We start from the raw sequence: 18,566 nt of genomic DNA, 5'->3' as shown, positions 1-18,566 counted from the left end.
TAGTTCATGGAATTGAACACAAGGTGGCAGTAGCGGCACATCTGAGCTCCAACACCTGCCAGCAGGCTGTGCCCCCCCCCCACACCTGTCCTCCAAGTAAGTTGATGACAGGTTGCCTATCATCAGGTACGACCTGTGTTTGCAACTGAGTTTACCTCTTTTGTAGGACTCAAGAGCAGGACAGGTTACATGATGTGTAGCGCTCAGTGCAAAATTAAAATGTAAGGGCCCTTTGTTCATAAAGCAGGAAAAAGCTACTGTTAAAGGTAGTAAAAGATCCAGTGGAGCTCAGGTGCAGTGAGATAGCCCCTCGGACTTACCTCAGGCACGTCTCACTTCTTGCTCTGGGCCTTCTCTGAGGTTGATGTGGGACACCTGAGGAACCAGGGGACAGCTCGGCACCCACACGTGCACGGCCACCAAATGCAGGGGCTGTGGACGCCCTTGGGAAACTCTGAACCAACCAGCAATGGAAGCCTATGGATAACGGGCTTCCTGTGGCTCCTGGAAGTTCTCAGCGATAGAAACACCTGTCACCAATGCAGTAACACATCCTTGTGTTGCCTTTTCCCCCTTTCTTGGTCACCACCCTCACCCCTCATTCCTGCTCCCTGGGGTTGCTGCCCATATCAGCTACTCGCACGTAAACCTCTGTCATGGAGTCTGCTTTTGCAAGTGGTGGGTGCGTAGGGGAGCTCAGGCTAAGACAAAAATATCCCATCCAACAGATCGTCCCAAATCTTGCTGATACTACTTCTAATTGTCTTTTTCGTTTTCTCCTCTCCTAGTGTTGTTCCTCTTGGTCAGACCCTCTTTATCTCTGCCTGAACTAGTATTAAGTGTATTCCTAATTGCTCTTTCGCCTCCTTTTTTTTAAAACGTAACCCATTTCCTTCCCCTGCAAAACCTCCACGCTTTTCTGCTGCTAGAGTGAACTTTCTAAAACACTGCAACGACTCACTTTTGGTAGCTCCCTTTCTCCTGCAAAATGAAGTCCAGCCCTCTGCAGCTCCCTTTCCATCCCCACGAGAGCCCCTAGACACACCGGATTACCCCCTTCTAAGGTTCCCCTGGGTGACTCTTTCTCGTGAAGACTTTATTTCAGGCAACCTTTCCATCCAGTTCTGTTTAGTTCAAGACGCTACACGTTACTGGGGTTAGCACAGGATATGTCACGTGTGGACACAATCCCACATAAAGGCTTTTAGCTAGTCCACCTCAGTGGAGAGGACTGAAAATACTTTTTCACCAGGCCAGAACCACTGCTGGGGTTTTGGTAAGGAGATAGGAAATTTTGCGTTTGTAGAACTTGAGATCTTGTGGAAAAACAAGGCTCTGAGTGGGGGTAAATATATGAAAAGGTTTTTATTTTTACATTAATCATAAAGACTGATATCTAAATAAAGGCGATGCAATTAATATCTTGCACATTTTAAATTAGTAGTAGCGGATGTGGTACTCAGTTTCCACTTACCTTCCCCGACTCAAAAAGTATGTTACATTTTCTTCCCAGCAGTTCCAAGGAGATGCTTGCATATTTGTTTTGATTTGTTGCAGATAATATGCATACAAAGAGGTTTTTCCTTTCTGAGTCTCATGTTCCATCCCCATATTCGGTATCTTCCTGACTCGAGGACTTGGAATTGTTGATTTTCCACCTCCCTGGTTCTGCCTGCAGGCCGCTGGAAACGGTGTGCAGGTTGGCACTGGCTAAGGTGACGGCCCCCTCGTTTTGCCAGGCCTGTCTCCCTGGCTCGTAGGTGCGTTGCTTTTCTTTAATTCTGCTATGATTCAGAGATGTCAAGTAAGTTGGTGCTTGAGATAGATATGGTTTAAGATAATCTTATTTAACCAATGAGACACAGCTCAGCAGGTCATTCCCAACCCTTCCATCCAGCTCCCAGGATTTATAACCTCAGTCATGGCCTTGGTATCTGCATGCAGAAGCACCTACTACCAACTCCTCTTTCGATCTTAGCTACCTGCCTCCTTCCTCTCGGGCTAATTCCCCATTCCAAGGACCTGGTTTACTTTTCTTCATTGCATTCATTTCCTGTGGCTGCCACAACAAATTGCCCCAAACTGGGTGACTTAAAACAATAGAAATTTATTCTCTCACAGGTCTGGAGGCCAGAAGTCCAAAGTCAAATGTCAGGAGGACCACACTCCCTCCAAAAGCTCTAGGGGAGGCTCCTTCCTCCTGTGGCTTCTGGTGGCCCCTGGCACCTCTTGGTTTGCAGCATCATTATTCCAGCCTCTGCTCCTTGCCTTCTTTCCTGTGTGGTCTTTGCTCACTCTTCTGCCTCTTACAAGAACATTCTCATTTGAATGTAGGTCGTTTGAATGGTCTCATCTCAGCCCTTAACCTTAATTACAACTGCAAAGACCCTATTTTCAAATATGGTCACGTTCTGAGGTTTTGGGTAGACATGAATTTTGGGGGGACACTATTCAACTCACTACATCAGCTTTATCAAGATGGCAGTGCAGCACATCTACTTCTAATGCTCTTCCCAGTCTCATTTCCAAGTTCCTCTTTTCCTATCTGACTCCATTAGGAGTGATTCGTACTTTGTGCGCTCCAGATTCAACCATCCTGACTTTCTAAAGAGATATCCAAAGGTAAGCACCTATTTACTAGAATTTCTCATGGGGAGAAGTCAAGGTTAGGGAGGGTGGGACTGATAGACTCACATATAGCTCTTTCAATACCGTAGTTGTTTGACATGTTTTATTAATTTTTATTAATTTCCCCTACTTATTTGAAAGTTCCTGAAGGCAACATGTTGTTTTCAACTTAATACCCAAGTTCCTAGCAGAATGTCTAGTAATGTAGTAGGTGTTCATAAATATTTGTTGGATCAAAATTGTTCAAACTCTTATATTTGACCATGTCCTAACCAGACACTGTCGATCTGAATGGGAAAGAACTGGACTGGCACAAAATTCTCCCTTCATGGTTCGTGGGATTCCCTTCAAGTTCAGCCTCTATGAATACAACTTGCTGGCCTAGTATTTTAGCAAAAAATGCCCTTCTGTCTCTCCATTTCCAGGCATGGCAAAGACCATGCTTGCAGTGCTGATGGGGTAACATAGACGTTTAGTCTCTTCTGGAGAAGAACAAGAGCTGGCTCAGAGGACGACGGGGGAGTGAAGAGCTCTCATGGCCTTCTCTAAAACACAGTCATAAAGCATGTGCCTTGTCCCCTGGCAAGAAAGTAAAGATCAGGCTTGGCCCCCTTATTCCTAGGATCAAGCATGTTGCCCTAACGCCAGACCCAACAAACCCTGGATAATGATGACAATGCTTATTAATCTGGCTGAAACCCAAGCACATGTAGTCGCTCTGCTACCCCCTGGAATGCCCAAGAGAGCCTGGCCTGCTACCTGGAGAGACAGGACCCCCAGGGTTGTCTGGCCTTCGTGGATTCCAGACCTCCTGCCTCAGTGGAATTCCAGGAGGGCTACGACATTCTCTTTCCCTGTGGCCTCCTTGCCCAAGGCCATGGTCCTCTTTTTTTTTTTTAATTTTTATTGGAGTATAGTGGATTTACAATGTTGTGTTAGTTTCTGCTGTACGGCAAAGTGAATAAGCTATATATGTACATATACCAACTCTTTTTTATATTCTCTCCCCATATAGGTCGTTGCAGAGTATTGAGTAGAGTTCCTTATGCTAGAAGTAGGTCCTTATGCTATAAGTAGGTCCTTATTTATACTATACTACATATAGTAGTGTATAGTGTGTATATGTTAATCCCAATCTCCCAATTTATCCCTCCCCCTGCCTTTTCCCCCCCAGCATGGTCCTCTTGATTGTCAATCTGATTCTGTTGCTCACTCCTGCCTCTCCAGCTGTGTGGGTGCCTCCTTCTCCTCTTACCAGAGGAAAGTCTACACTTACTCTGAGGTTTTGGATCCAACTCAGGGACCTCCAAGGCCCTCTCCTCCAGCTGCTTGTGGCCCAGGCTGAAACAAAATGTTTCGTGTGGTTTCAGGGATAAGGTCACACCCATTTTCTTTTGCAACGTTCTTAATAGATTTTCATTTGGGGGAATAAACAGTTGATAGGAAAGTAGCTTCTTTCTTTCACATTGTTTCCCCTTTTCTTTTTTTTTCTTTCTCCTCTTCCTAAGTTTTCTAAATTTCAAACCCTGATGAAAAGGCAAAATATTAGCAGTTTAGCTGAAGTGCATCGCTTTTGGTAGCTAGAGGGACAAAAATACCAAAGAGTCAGAAGTTAGTGGGATTCAAGGGTAGAAAACCTCTGCAGAGCCACAGGGTGAGTCCTGATGATGCCAGCACAAGGCAGAGGTTCCCTTTCCTGGAGAAGATACATGGTGTGATTCTGCAGACCACCCAGCAGCCCCGGAGCAGAAGTGTGTATCATGTCCTCATGTTCGTGGTCCATGCTGGGGCCTGGGAAGGAGCCAGGGGAGAGCACACTCACTTTACATGTCTGTCCAGCAGCCCTCTCCATGGTTTTCTCCCAGAAACCCACAATCCTTAAGTTCTCTCCCATCCCTCACCTCCAGGCTAACATAGTTAGACTAAGAAAAATGTTCCTGGGTATACCTTGTCTTCTGCTGAGTTTATCAGTTGTCAGGAAAACTGGGTGGATTTGGATTTTGTCCTGATTTATTTTAGAAAAGGAAATTAAAATTGTGTTTCTACAAAACAGAAACAGACTCACAGACACAGAAAATAAACTTATGGTTACCAAAGGGGAAGCGGGGAGGGCTAAATTAGAAGTTCGGGATTAACAGATACACACTACTATACATAGAATAGATAAAAAACAAGGTCCTGCTGTATAGCACAGGGAACTATATTCAGTATCTTGTAATAACATATAAGGGAGAAGAATCTGAAAAAGAATATATATATATATATATGGATCACTTTGCTGTACACCAGAAACTAAGACAACATTGTAAATCAACTACACTTCGATAAAAATTAGCAAAACCAAATTACCACCCCAAAATTATATTTCTAGATGTGTTTTTCATTCTCTGCTCTTTGCCATCATAGATAGCTAATATAATCTTTGGTGTTATTCACTACTTGTTTTATGTCTAGTCTCTCTGAGGGTAGGATTCATGTCATGACACTTTCTTGGATTTCTCACAGTGCACAGCACATAATGGGCATTCAGTCCTCAGTAAATACCTTTTCATCAAGTAATTAAATTACCGGATTGAGTTTGACTTGCTGGACATCTGCTTTCAGGGTTCCACTTGGGGTTTTGTCTTTTTCTTTCTTGGGTGCAACTCATGGTGAGGAAGCATCCTCGATTTCTCTGCTTAGGAACGAGAAAAGAGAAACAAAGTATAATGGTAATTACCTAAATTGCTACATCTCCATAGGATTCAGGCTGTAGGGTCATTAGTATCCTATAGAGCACTGAGAACTGTAGTGTATATTCCCTAAAAGACACATGAAGAACATAAACTGCCACTCATTCATTTACTTCTTTCATAGAACCACAGGGCAGCACTTCACTAATATTGATTCACTTCTACTACAGGGAGAGCTAATCTGTCTTTCTTTCTAGAAATGGAAACTTCAGAGGGCAGCGATGATGATGAGTCTATTTTGTTCAATTCTATATCCCCATCTCCTAGAACAGTCCCTAGTACATATCATGCATTCAATAAATATTTGAATGAATAGAGTTCAGGTTATATTCGGTATATCCTTACAGATTATATTAATCAGCAGAGACTAGACTTGTCCTCTCATGCATTTGAGGTCTGACTCAGGCCGAGTGTCTCCCACTCTGATTTGATCTGGGATTCGGTACAAAACCTCAGCCTCATGCTTCCAGTAACCACAAGGGTCTGCTTCTGGAAGAGAAGGAGCATTTGCAGTCCTGAAGGGGAGTGGCTGCCCAGTAGGAAAAGTTGATGTAATGAAGATGGAAGAACAGGCCCGCACACGTGGCCACTTCACTGTAGAATATGATTGCCTGTGTGGGACAGCCGTGGTTACCACAGAAGCCTCTTGCAGGATTCTCTTTCTTCCCTTTGCTTCATTTACTTATCCTTTACCCCTCTATAGTAATAGGTTGGGTTTTGATTAATGTTGATTTTAATATGGGGGAAGAATCAAAGAGGATTGGCACCAACTAGTCCTTGTTGGTCATATTTGGATTAATTGAGCTTGGTGATAATTGTTTCCTCTGAGAAGACTCAGACTTCTCAGATACAGACATGACTTTATTCATCTTGTAGTGCCCGAAAAGCAATAGCTCTATTTTTTTGGATGATGACACCAAAGTATGGACACTGACCTGAGGCCAGTAAAGCCAGTCCTGCCCTTGTGGTCCTTTATCCCAATCCCCAGGCCCTCCTGAGCTCCTATTGCCAGAAAGCAGTAGGCCCTTGGCTTGCTACTATTATCTGATGGAGACAGTAATGTGCTCTGTGATTCTAATAGTATCTCATTTTTTTACGACTTATGTTTCTTACCACTGGAATAATAGCTGAGGCAAAAGTGATCATCTATAAAGTTCCTTGAATTTAGGATCTGCTCAATTCTACAGGGAAACAGAAGGAAATAGGGAAAATGAACTGATGGATATTACGTAACTTTAAAAAGTTTAAAAATAGTCAGCGGTCTCTGGCCCATACACTGGCGGCAAGCTCAAGATGCTTTGCCCTTCGTCTTCAGTCCTGAGGGTGGGATGCGTTAGAAGGTGCAGGTTTGGAGCCCGATGGTGTTGGTTCCACCATCTACTCGCTCTGGGACCTTGCCCAAGTTACATGAGCTGTTGGTACATCGACTGAAGTCCTCACCTGTGATAGTATTGATTTAGCACATTTCATATTAAAAGCCCTTAAAACAGCACCTGGATGTTTCTGTTCAATAAATGCTCTATGATGATTATGATGACGATGATTTCCCTTCTCACTGTAGGCCACTGTATCCTCTCCTCCAATATTGCCTCATGTCACAAAATGGCAATTTCTATATCTTGTTGACATCCAGATAATTGGACCTTACCTCCAAATGAAACTCCCTGGTCATTCCCAGCAAAGGAAAAGAAGAAGAAGCAGAGGAACAGTTAGAAAGATACAAATAGAAAAAATAACTAATCCTTGTGTTCACTCAACAAGCTTTATTATTATCTGTCATATGCAAAATGCTCTACAGGACCTTGGGGAATATAGATTATACACCTGTGCCCGTGGGCACACACACACACACACACATGCACGTGTGCACACAATGTTATTTCTACCTTCAAAACACCTATACCTGTCTTCTCCAGGAGGCTTTTTTCTGGGGACCCCAGACAGGGTTTGGGCTGCTCCTCTGTTGGTTCCTAGCACCCTGGACCTGCAGCATTCACTGTGTTAACAGACTTTTAGGAGCCTGCTTGTCTAGAATACTGTGAGCTCTGTGAGTGCGGGAACCTTGTCTTTTGGATTTGCAGCGCCCAGAAGGATGCCTGGTGCCCTGCGTGTTTGCTGGACAGGACAGGACTGGGTGGAACTAGCAGAGGTTGTCTCTTTGGTGCATAGCTTCCTGTTTCACCCCGGCTTTGATATCATACCCTTAGCCTTAGACCTCACTTTTAGACCTAATTATTATCCTTGACCCCTTCTTGGTCCCTCTTTACCTGTGACTTTCCCTCTCGCTGTTTTGCCTCCTTGATTTCACTAAACATATTGGGCCTCACCACAGAGTCAAGAGTCAAGAGGGGCCTGTCTTCTCCAATAAGGCACATCTTCTCAACTTTTTAAAAAAAAATTGAAGTATGGTTGATTTCCAACATTGTGTTAGTTTCAGGTGTACAGCAAAGTGATTCAACTGTAGATTTTTTCACATTATATTCCATTGTAGGTTATTGCAAGATACAGTAAATCCTTGCTGCTTGTCCATTTTATATATGGTAGTTTGTGTCTGTTAAGCCCATATTCCTAATTTATCCCTCCCCCTCTCCTGTTCCCTTTTGGTAACCATAGTCTATTTCCTATGTCTGGAGTCTATTTCTGGTTTTTTTTGTTGTTGTTTGTTTTTTAACTGGGGTATAGTTGCTTTACAGTGTTGTGTTAGTTTCTGCTGTGAAGTGAATCAGCTATGAGTGTACATATATCCCCTCCTCTTGGACCCCCCCCACCCCATCCCACACCTCTAGGTCACCACAGAGCACCGAGCTGAGTTCCCTGCACTGTGCAGCAGATTCCCACTAGCTATCTGCTTTACACATGGTAGTGTATATATGTCAATTCCAATCTCCCAATTCATCCCACCCCTCTCCCCCTGCCCTGTGTCCACACATCCATTCTCTATTCATTTATATTATTTATAGATTCCATATATAAGTGATATCATATAGTATTTGTCTTTGTCTGACTTAACTTCACTAAGTATCATATTCTCTAGGTTCATCCATGTTGCTGAAAATGGCAATATTTCATTCTTTTTTATGACTGAGTAGTATTCCACTATTAGATTCCATAATATTCCATATACATACTACATCTTTTTAAGCCAATCATCTGTTGATGGGCACTTGGGTTTTTTCCATGTCTTGGCTATTGTAAATAATATTGCTATGAACATTGGGGCGCATGTACCTTTTTGAATTAGAGTTTTCACTTTTTTCTGGATATATACCCAGGAGTGGGATTGCTGGGTCATAAGATACCTCTATTTTTAGTTTTTCAAGGAACCTCCATACTGTTTTCCATGGTGGCTACACCAATTTACATTCCCACCAACAGTGTTGGAGGGTTCCCCTTTCTCCGCACCCTCTCCAGAATTTACTGTTTGTAAACTTTTTGATGATAGTCATTCTGACTGGTGTGAGTCGATATCTCATTGCGATTTTGATTTGCATTTCTCTAATAATTAGTGATGTTGAGCATCTTTTTATGTGCCTGTTGGCTCTCTGTATGTCTTCTTTGGAGAAATGTCTATTTAGATCTTCTGCCCATTTTTCGATTGGGTTGTTTGTTTTTCTGCAATGGAGTTGTATGAGCTGTGTGTATATTTTGGATAATAACCCCTTGTCAATTGCATCATTTGCAAATATTTTCTCCCAATTTTGTTTTGTTGATGGTTTCTTTTGCTGTGCAAAAGTTTTTAAGTTTGATTTGGCCCCATTTGTTTATTTTTGCTTTTATTTCTTTTGCCTCAACAAGGCGCATCTTGAGGACACTTACAGGGATCAACCACAGGCTTCTTGTGCTTCAGAACATCAGCTCCTCAGGCTCTGGCTTTTGCATCCCTCAGAGGTGGCCTCTCTCCTTAAAAGACTTCTCTGCCTGTTCACTCACCTTCCCCTAGAAGTGAAACTGGGGACTGGGGAGAGAGTTGGCCAAAAGCTTGGAACAAAGAGCCTCCTATTCAGCTGGGCTCACCTTGCTCTTTCTTCCCTATTCTCCCCAACCAGGCTCTCGAGCACAGAGTTCTCAGGGCCAGCCCATTCCCCCGAGGGCAGCAGACCTGTCCAGCTCATCTCCCAGTCAAGAGTCTGCAGCTCCTGGCTTCTGTCAGTGGCTGGAACCTTAGGGCTTTCTGAAAGCAACCACACAATGTGTGTCTGCAACGTGTTTATGCCAAGTGCGTCTCGTGCAGACATTCACAAACACGCTGCCAGTTGCTAACCATCATTGGTACTCTTTCCATTGGTCTGAATTGCTGTTCATTTTTCCAATCTACATGGAGAGACGTATCCTTCTGTGACATGCATGCTCCCTAATATGCGCTGCCCACCAAGACATCTGCTGAGGCACCTTCCTGGACATTCAGGTTCACAGATTCACCATATACACCCTGATGCCTTCTGCAAAGATCCAGCTCATCTTCCTCTCCCTCTGTGGTTATGTTTAGCCAGACCCTTAATTTGTAATTGTTTTTGAAACTTAGCTTCAAATCTCTCCCCAAACCACAGTGGTATGGTAGAAGGTAGAGCTGCCAGGGTTTAGAAGAGTCCTGGTGCCTGTCTTCCCTTGCCTCAGGCCATCTTCTTCTTCTTCTGGAACACTGTAATGGAAAGGAGGAGAGACATTTTTTCTGCACTTGTCTGATGGCTCCTTCTGGAACATAAACTAACACATGGCTCATGTGGTGCCAAAGAGGCTATCACGGAGGCTATTGGATGCACTGTGTTTGGTTTTGGAGTTGGCTAGACTGGGAGGATTCCTGGGGAATGTTTTTGCTTTGTCTTTGCTGAGGGTCTGGCTATAAGAACCAACCAAAAATAATGATGGCCTTTGAAAGTCTGGGTTGTACTCTTCAGCTTACTCAAGTCAGTGGTGACTTGGGTTAGATGACATGTTGTTTAAGAAATATATTTTTAATGGGCCACTCTCTACTTCCTGTCTCCAAGTCTTGACCATGTGGATCAAGATTTTGGACCCTTCACCTACCGATGTTTCTCAATTTCCCTGCCGGGCTGGGAGGCTCAGTCAGGTACAGCCAGAACATATACACGGTCACCAGCACTAATCACGAAGGCTCTGGATAAAGAGTCAACTTCTTTGCCTTGCATTCAAGGACCTCCAAAATCTGGCTTCTATTACCACTCCAATGTACTACTCCCTTATTTGAACTCTTGTTTTGATCAAAAGGGCACTCCTTGTTTCATGTAATCTGATATTCTAACTCCTCTGAATCCCTCTCAATCTCCTTTTAGGGCACCTCTTCTTCCATAAATATCAGTTTCTCAAGGGTTTAACGTTGGTATCTTTCTGCCCTTCTCATTTTGTACATGTTCTCATTCACCCAATGGGTTCAACTACCACCACTAAGTCTGCATCTCTGTCTCTGTCCAGAAATCTCTCATGAATTCTAGACCCTGATAATCTCGGTGGATATCTTGGATGTCTCAGTGAACACCTCAAACTTAACATGTCCAAAACTGAATTAATATTTCTCCTCAAGCTTAGTTCACCTTCTGTATTTCCTGCCTAAGAGAATAACTCCCTAGCCCAAATTGGCAACTTCCCCTACATTTCTCCCCCATCCTTACTTTTCATCCAAAATTGCAACTCTTGATTCCTACCCCCACAAATACCTTTTCCATCTCAGGAAATTGTATCGTGATATATCCAGCTGCTCAAGACCAAAACTCCTGAGGCCTTCTTGGTAGTTCTTTTTCCATCATTCTCACGTTTAATCCATCAGCAAGTCTTAATAAGTTCTACCGACCAAATATTCCCCAAACCGTTGCTTCTTGTTGAATGAATCCAGGAAGAAGTCACTAGGTTCTGCAGATTTGATACCATAGCAACTCCACAGGCTGGTTCCTCCCCTTCATTGCTCTGCCCTTTCTTTAGTTTAGTTTGTACAGGCTATCATAATCACCTTCTTACTAATCTGCCTGTCTCCAGTCTTACATCTTTTATAGAGGTAGTTGATCATTCAAACGATATTTATGGAATGACAAATGTACTTGGGAAACAGCTGTGAACAAGGTCAGTATGATGCCTTCCCTATGGGGCTTACATTCTGATGAGAAAGACGGGCATCAAGCCCATACCTGTAAGTGTAGCAAGTGGTGGGAGACACTCCCAGGGGCTGTGAGTGTCAAACATGGACAACTAACCTAGCCTTAGGGGGCAGGCAAGTCTTTTCAGTGAAGGACAGTTTCAACTGAAAATGGAGCAATGACTACGAGACAACAAGGAAGAGGAAGAAAGTGAAAGCAAAGGAAGGGTATCCCTACAGAAAAGCATCAAATGACAAATGTGTGATGAATTTCTTTCACATTGTTACCAGTTTGATCTTTCTATCTTCTTTCCTAAAACTTTTTTTTCTGATAAAAAGTTGTACATATTTATTGTGGGATATTTGTAAAATACTGAAAGATTTAGAAAAGAAAATAATATTTATTCACAATCTCACCATCCAAAGACGAGCACTGATTACACTGAAGTGAATTTCCTTTCAGCTGTGTCTATGCATATATGCATTTTCATAATGCATTATGAAAATGCATATGTGCATAGACACAGCTGAAAGGAAATGCATTTTCATAATGATCTCTTTACACTAAAAATCTCATCATATTATTTCCTTTCTTAGAAACAGTCGGTGGCTCCTCACTGTCTAGAAGCCCAAGTGCCTAGCCCAATGCTTGGCAATAAACATTCACTGAATATGGATGACTAAATGCATGAGTCAATAAATGTATGCCTGCTCACTTCCATGTGCTCTTCCTCTTTTTCATTACCTATTTGATGAAGTCTTGCCGTGGGGTTTGACTGTATCCAAAGCCTTCTTCAAAGGCTCCAACTCTCATGCCAATCCTAATCTTTTTTCAAAAATTTATTATTTTCTATTGAGTTATAGTTGGTTTACCTCATTACTATATTAGAATATTATATTAGTTTCAGGTGTATAGCATAGTGATTCACAATTTTTATAGCTTAAACTCCATTTACAGTTATTATAAAGTATTGGCTAAATTCCCTGTGCTGTACAGTAATCTTTGTAGCTTATTTATTTTATACATAGTAGTTTGTCTTAATGACAATGCTTGTCTTTAAGCACAGATTGTGTTGCTTCTCAGGTCCTTAGCACAGGTTAACTGCCTTCTAGTGTTGTTTTTCTAAGTTTACCTTAGAAGCCTTTCATGCTGAATTGTCTGTTGACAACTCAACATCATTCCATCCCTTCTATACTCCGCCCTTATCTCAGGGGTTAGAAGCCTGAGAACCACACTCCCCAGAATCCTTTACTGCCCATGTTCCCAGCTGGATTCCACAAATGAGACGCATTCGCCTGAGATTTTGAGTGAGAAAGAGAGGCAGAAGTGTTTTTATTGCTCCTCTGGCTGTGGAAGCACCTGTGTGGCTGGGTGGTCCCCTGAAAATTTCCTACCTTGATGCTGGAGGCAGCTGGGATCATCAGTGGTGATTTCTCGCAGTCCTGGAAGCTCTTGATTTTCTAAAGGGTAGAGGCAAACGTGAGAGCTGGCCTTTGCTCTTTTGTCCCTTCCTCTTGCCTTCTGTTTTAGGGCTTCTGTTTATCAAAGCCTTGCTGAGCTCTCCTGTGGGCTGGTGTCTGGTGCCTCTTTGTACCCTCTTAACCTGGCTTGTTTCCTCACACATACTTGCTGCTGCTGTGAATGACAGTAAACCTGATACTTCAACACTGCAGGCAAAACAACTTACTTAGTGGACACAGCTGCATTTGTTTAGTGATTTAACGTTCTCCCCTACAGTAACATATTGAGGATGTGTATCCTTACCAAACATGACAGAAAAGTACTTAAGACAGGTGAATACCTGTCAGTGATTCAGCTCACTGAGGCTAACACCAATTTTGCAGCACAATAATTGCTCGAGGTACCCACCAATATTTTTTAACTATCTATTGCGTGTCTAGGGCCTGCATTAGGCCTAACGGGGGCTGGATGCAGGGGAAAATGAAAACAAACTCGTGTCTAGTTGTTAAGTGCCTGTATGTACCATGCATGGTGCTAGAGCAGCAGCTGTCTGCCCTTCCTGAAATTACCGTCTAGCCATCTCATTGCTTGATGGTGTCGATGAAAATAACCGATAAACAGTCAATAGTAAGAATAGAAAAGAGTTTTATTTGAGCCAAACTGAGGACTAGCCCAGAAGCCAGCTTCTCTCTGAGAAGCTGCTCCAGAAAAGCAGGGTTTTCAGCAGTTTTATGTCTTGTCAGAGTAAAGAATACTAAACAAGTCAGAGATACATTTCTTCAAGGTTTCAAAAACCATGCCAGCACATACACATACGGCATGGACAGTATGGCCTTGGCATCTGGGAAGGGAGCCTTATTATCAAAGAAGTACCAGCATTGGCGTCCCAGGAAGAGGGGCATTTAATCTTTATTTTTATCATGGACATTCTTTACTTCTAGTCAATGTGCCCTTTTCTTTAATGATTAATGCAGATGTACAATGTATGTTTGATAGGCCACAGACAGGCTGTTTTATTGAGCATAAAATTCAGGTTAACTCATGTGTAAGCCAGAATGACTTCCCTATATCTCAATATGTGAAATTTTCTTTTATCAATGGGTATTACTGAAAAGAAATGAGGCCTGTTGCTCACTATTCCCACCCCCTCTCCCTGTGACCTTGGCGTGAATGTCATCAAGCTTACTAGGCCTACTGAACCCCCAGCACAGCATTAGACTTTCTAGGAGATGCGGCTGCAAACCAGGCCATGCCTGGGGTTCCCCCAGCATGTTAGCATCTCCATGGTCAGATTTGGCTTGGTCTTTTCAGCATTGCTTGCTTCTTGCTCAGCATTTCATTCATTTTGGAAAGCTGGCCTGAAAGCCAGTGGCATTCAACCCTAAATACTAGAAGAAAGGCAAGGAGAGTAGTAATGTGATTGTTACCAGGCAGGGTTGGATGAACTTTTACAAATGAACTAGAGCGGTATTCTGTGCCAGGCCACAGGGTGGAATACAGGGGATAGGGTAACACTTAAATACCATATTCTGAGATTTTTAAGGAAAAAGAAAAAGAAAAAAGTAAAAACCCATTAAGTAACTGAATGGTAGTGTAAAGGTGGCCATCCCATGGGCTTAGCTAATGTTTATTGTGTGCTTACTATGTGCCAGGCCCTGTTCCCAATAAGTTACATCAGTGATTCATTTAACCCCACTCATGAGTATGTGCTACTATGATCCCCATCTGACAGGTCAGGCAACGGAGGCAGGAGAGAGGAAGCACCTTACTCAAGGCCACTTAAGTAAGTGGGGTGTGAACCTGGGTAGTTTGATTAAAATAAGGGGACACATATGTATATGTATAACTGATTCACTTTGTTATAAAGCAGAAACTAAAACACCATTGTAAAGCAATTATACTCCAATAAAGATGTTTAAAAAAATAAAAGAATATGTAAGAAATGCTATAAAAAATAAAATAAAAAATAAAAAGATGTTTTATTGGAATGATAAAAAAATAAATAAGGGGACACATCAAGTCCCCATCTTTTGGAATTTCTCTCCGTTCCATCTGAGCTAGTCTGATCTGGATGCCCAGAGAAAAGTGGTATATATTTATTTATTTATTTATTTATTTATTTATTTATTTATTTATTTATTTATTTATTTATTTTGGCTGCACCTGGTCTTAGTTGTGGCACATGGGATCTTCGTTGCAACATGTTTAGTTGTGGGGTGCATGTGGGATCTAGTTCTCCAACCAGGGATCAAACCCAGGCCCCCTGTATTGGGAGCATGGAGTCTTACCCACTGGACCACCAGGGTAGTCCCGGAAGTGGTTTGTTTTTTTTTTTTTTTTTTTTGCAGTACGCAGGCCTCTCACTGTTGTGGCCTCTCCCGTTGCGGAGCACAGGCTCCGGACGCACAGGCTCAGCAGCCATGGCTCACGGGCCCAGCTGCTCCGTGGCATGTGTGATCTTCCCGGACCGGGGCACGAACCCGTGTCCCCTGAATCGGCAGGCAGACTCTCAACCACTGCGCCACCAGGGAAGCCCAGAAGTGGTATTTTTAAAAGGAAACTGTAAAGGGGGTTGTAGATGGTTCCCATTACTGTTGGGATCTGAGAAGATGTTAACACTCAGACCCCAACAGTCACATTTATTCCCTGGGCCTAGACTTTTGTCTTAAAATGTGAATGTGCCATCTGATTGATAATTAGCCGTCAGCATCTCGGTGTGAATCACCACATGACTTCACTTTATTTTTAAGACATGGGGCTCAGAACAGATAGGTTGTATTGAAGGAAGAGGAGGGCTTCCCTGGTGGCACAGTGGTTGAGAGTCCGCCTGCCAATTCAGGGGACATGGGTTCGTGCACCAGTCCGGGAAGATCCCACATGCCGCGGAGCGGCTGGGCCCGTGAGCCATGGCCTCTGAGCCTGCGCGTCCAGAGCCTGTGCTCCGCAACGGGAGAGGCCACAACAGTGAGAGGCCCGTGTATCCCCCCAAAAATATAAGAAGAAGAAGGAAGAGGAGTGAGAAGGGGCCAGAGAAAGAGGGGGCAGGAGAGGGATTTACTGAGCTTGTGCTGCAGGATGTCAGGTGGCAAAACTCCTTCAGAAAAATGTACAGTATATCCTTGCAACTGCAGAAGCATCACCTTGAAGATCAAGATCAAAACAAGGACACCAGCTTTCAGGGCTTCTATTCAATTATGTCAAAAATTATAAGGATAGGGAAGAAGGAAATTAAATGGTCATTATTTAGAAGATATTAGTCCTTACATAGAAACTTGTGAAAATTTATGGAACAATTGTTGGAATTAAAAGAGAATAAAAACAAAAATATAAAGTACCTTAGAGTAAATCTAACAAAAGATCTATAAGATCCCTATGGAGAAAATTGTAAAACTTTCTTAACAGAAGAATCTGGATAAATGGGGAGATAGCCTACGTTTGTAGGTAGGAAAACTCAGTGTTGTGACTCTGTCAAAGTTCTCTGTATTAGTTTGCTCGGGCTACTATAACAATGTCACAGACTGGGTGGCTTAAACAACAGAAAATTAATATTTTCATAGTTCTGGAGGCTAGAAGAGGTCATGCTGTCAACAGGGTTGGGGTGTGCTGAGGCCTCTCTCCTTGGCTTGTAGGTGGTCATCTTTTCTCAGTGTCTTCCTACAGTCATGCATGTCTGTGCCACAATCTCCTCTTCCTATAAGGCCACCAGTCATACCAGATTAGGGCCCACCCCATGACCTGATTTAACTTTACCTCCTTAAAGATTCTATCTCCAAATACAGTCACATTTGAGGTACTGGGTGTAAGCACCTCAACATATAAATTTTGGGGGGATAATATTCAGCCTATAACATTGCCTAAATCAATCTACAAATTGAAGACTAGCCCAGTGAAGTCCCAGCAAGGCTTTTCATGGAACTTGACCTTCTGGATCTAAGTTTATATGAAAGAGCCAAGGTCACATGTAGACTAAAATTATTTTTGGAGAGAAGAATGGGATGGTAGGGAAGGCCTGATTGGGTATTAAAACTTATTAGCTCTCACCCTAACATAAAATTGTAATAATTAAGGCAGAGTATATTGGTATAGGAATAAACAAATAGATCAAGGGAACAGAATAGACAATCGGGAAGCAAACCCACACATATATGAAGACTTGATAACTGAGAGATGATATAGCATATTAGAGGGGCTAACATGGCCTATTCAATAAATGATGCTAAAACAACTAGGTATCTGCATAGAAAAATAGAATAAAATTGGATGCTTTCTTTTACCCTAGGAAAAAAATAATAAATTCCAAGTATACTATAAACCTAAATGTGTTAAGAAAAACTTTAAAACCTTTATAGCAAAATATAGGTGACTACCTTTTTGACCTCAGGATAGGAAAATATTTCTTAAATAAGTCATAAAAAGAACAGATCATAAAGGGAAAGACTGATACATTTTACCAAATTAAAATGAAAAACTTCTGCACATAAAAATACCAGAAAAAAAGTAAAAAAGAGAAGCACAGATAAGAAAATATCAGTAGTGCAATAAGGCAGACAAAGAATTAAGAACCAGCATACATATACAAATCAATAAGAAAAATATGCAAAATCCAGGACAGTTCCCAGAAGGAGAAACAAATAAAAATATGAAAATATACTCAACCTCAGTATTAATTAGGGAAGTAAAAATTAGAACCAGCAGATACTACTTCACACATGCCAGATTGCCCATAATATAAAAAAATTAAAGTAATTCTGTCAATTTCAAGGGTAGGAGAGTCATACGCTTCTGGGTAGAATGGAAATAGGTATAACTACTCTGGAGACTAACTTAGCTATATCTAGTAAAGTTGAAGATGTGCATACTTCAGAGTCTAGAAACTTTTTCCCATGTATAGAAGAGACCTATAAAAATTATTAAGCACAACATTATTTATAATTGTAAGTAACTGGAATCATCCTAGCATAATCATTAACAGCAAAATGGGTAGATTTTTGTGGTATATTTGTACAATGCATACAATGTACATAACAACAGAAATAAATGGACCAGAGTAACAGGTATCAACACTGTGTCAGGTAGATCCTAGGCAGACAGATCTCAATAATTCCCATATACTTGTGTCCACACCTTTGTGCAATCCCCTCCCCTAGAATGCAGGCAGAACCTGTACCTTGATTCTAATTAATAGAATAAGACAACATTGATGAAATAAGTCTTATACATTATATGACTCCATTTTAGCAGACTAGAGTGAAGGATTCTGCTGGCCTTGCAGAGAAGCAAGCTACTATGATGTGATCTGCCTAGGGAGCAGGCCACATGGCAGGGAAGTGGGTGTACCCCAGGATCCAGGGCTCTCAGCCACACAAACTCAAGGAAGTGAATTCTGCCAACAACCTGAATGAACTTGGAAGCAGATTCTTCCCCAGTCAGGCCTCCAGATGAGAATACAGTCCAGCTAACACCTTGATGGCAGCCTCATGAGACCCCGAGCAGAGGACCCAGCTAAGCCACATTTGGACTCCTGAGCCACAGAAACTATAAGATAATAAGTGTGTGTTGTTTTAAGCCACTGCATGTGGGGTAGTTTGTTACACAGCAATAGAAAACGAATACAGAGAGCTCCCTGGTGGTCTGGTGGTTAGGATTTGGTACTTTCACT

The sequence above is a fragment of the Aethalodelphis obliquidens genome, unplaced genomic scaffold (assembly GCF_003676395.1).
Source record: "Aethalodelphis obliquidens isolate GAN/ISIS:26980383/991018 unplaced genomic scaffold, ASM367639v1 scaffold55, whole genome shotgun sequence".
In the NCBI taxonomy this organism is placed as follows: domain Eukaryota; kingdom Metazoa; phylum Chordata; class Mammalia; order Artiodactyla; family Delphinidae; genus Aethalodelphis; species Aethalodelphis obliquidens.
This window is presented reverse-complemented; position numbering follows the sequence as displayed.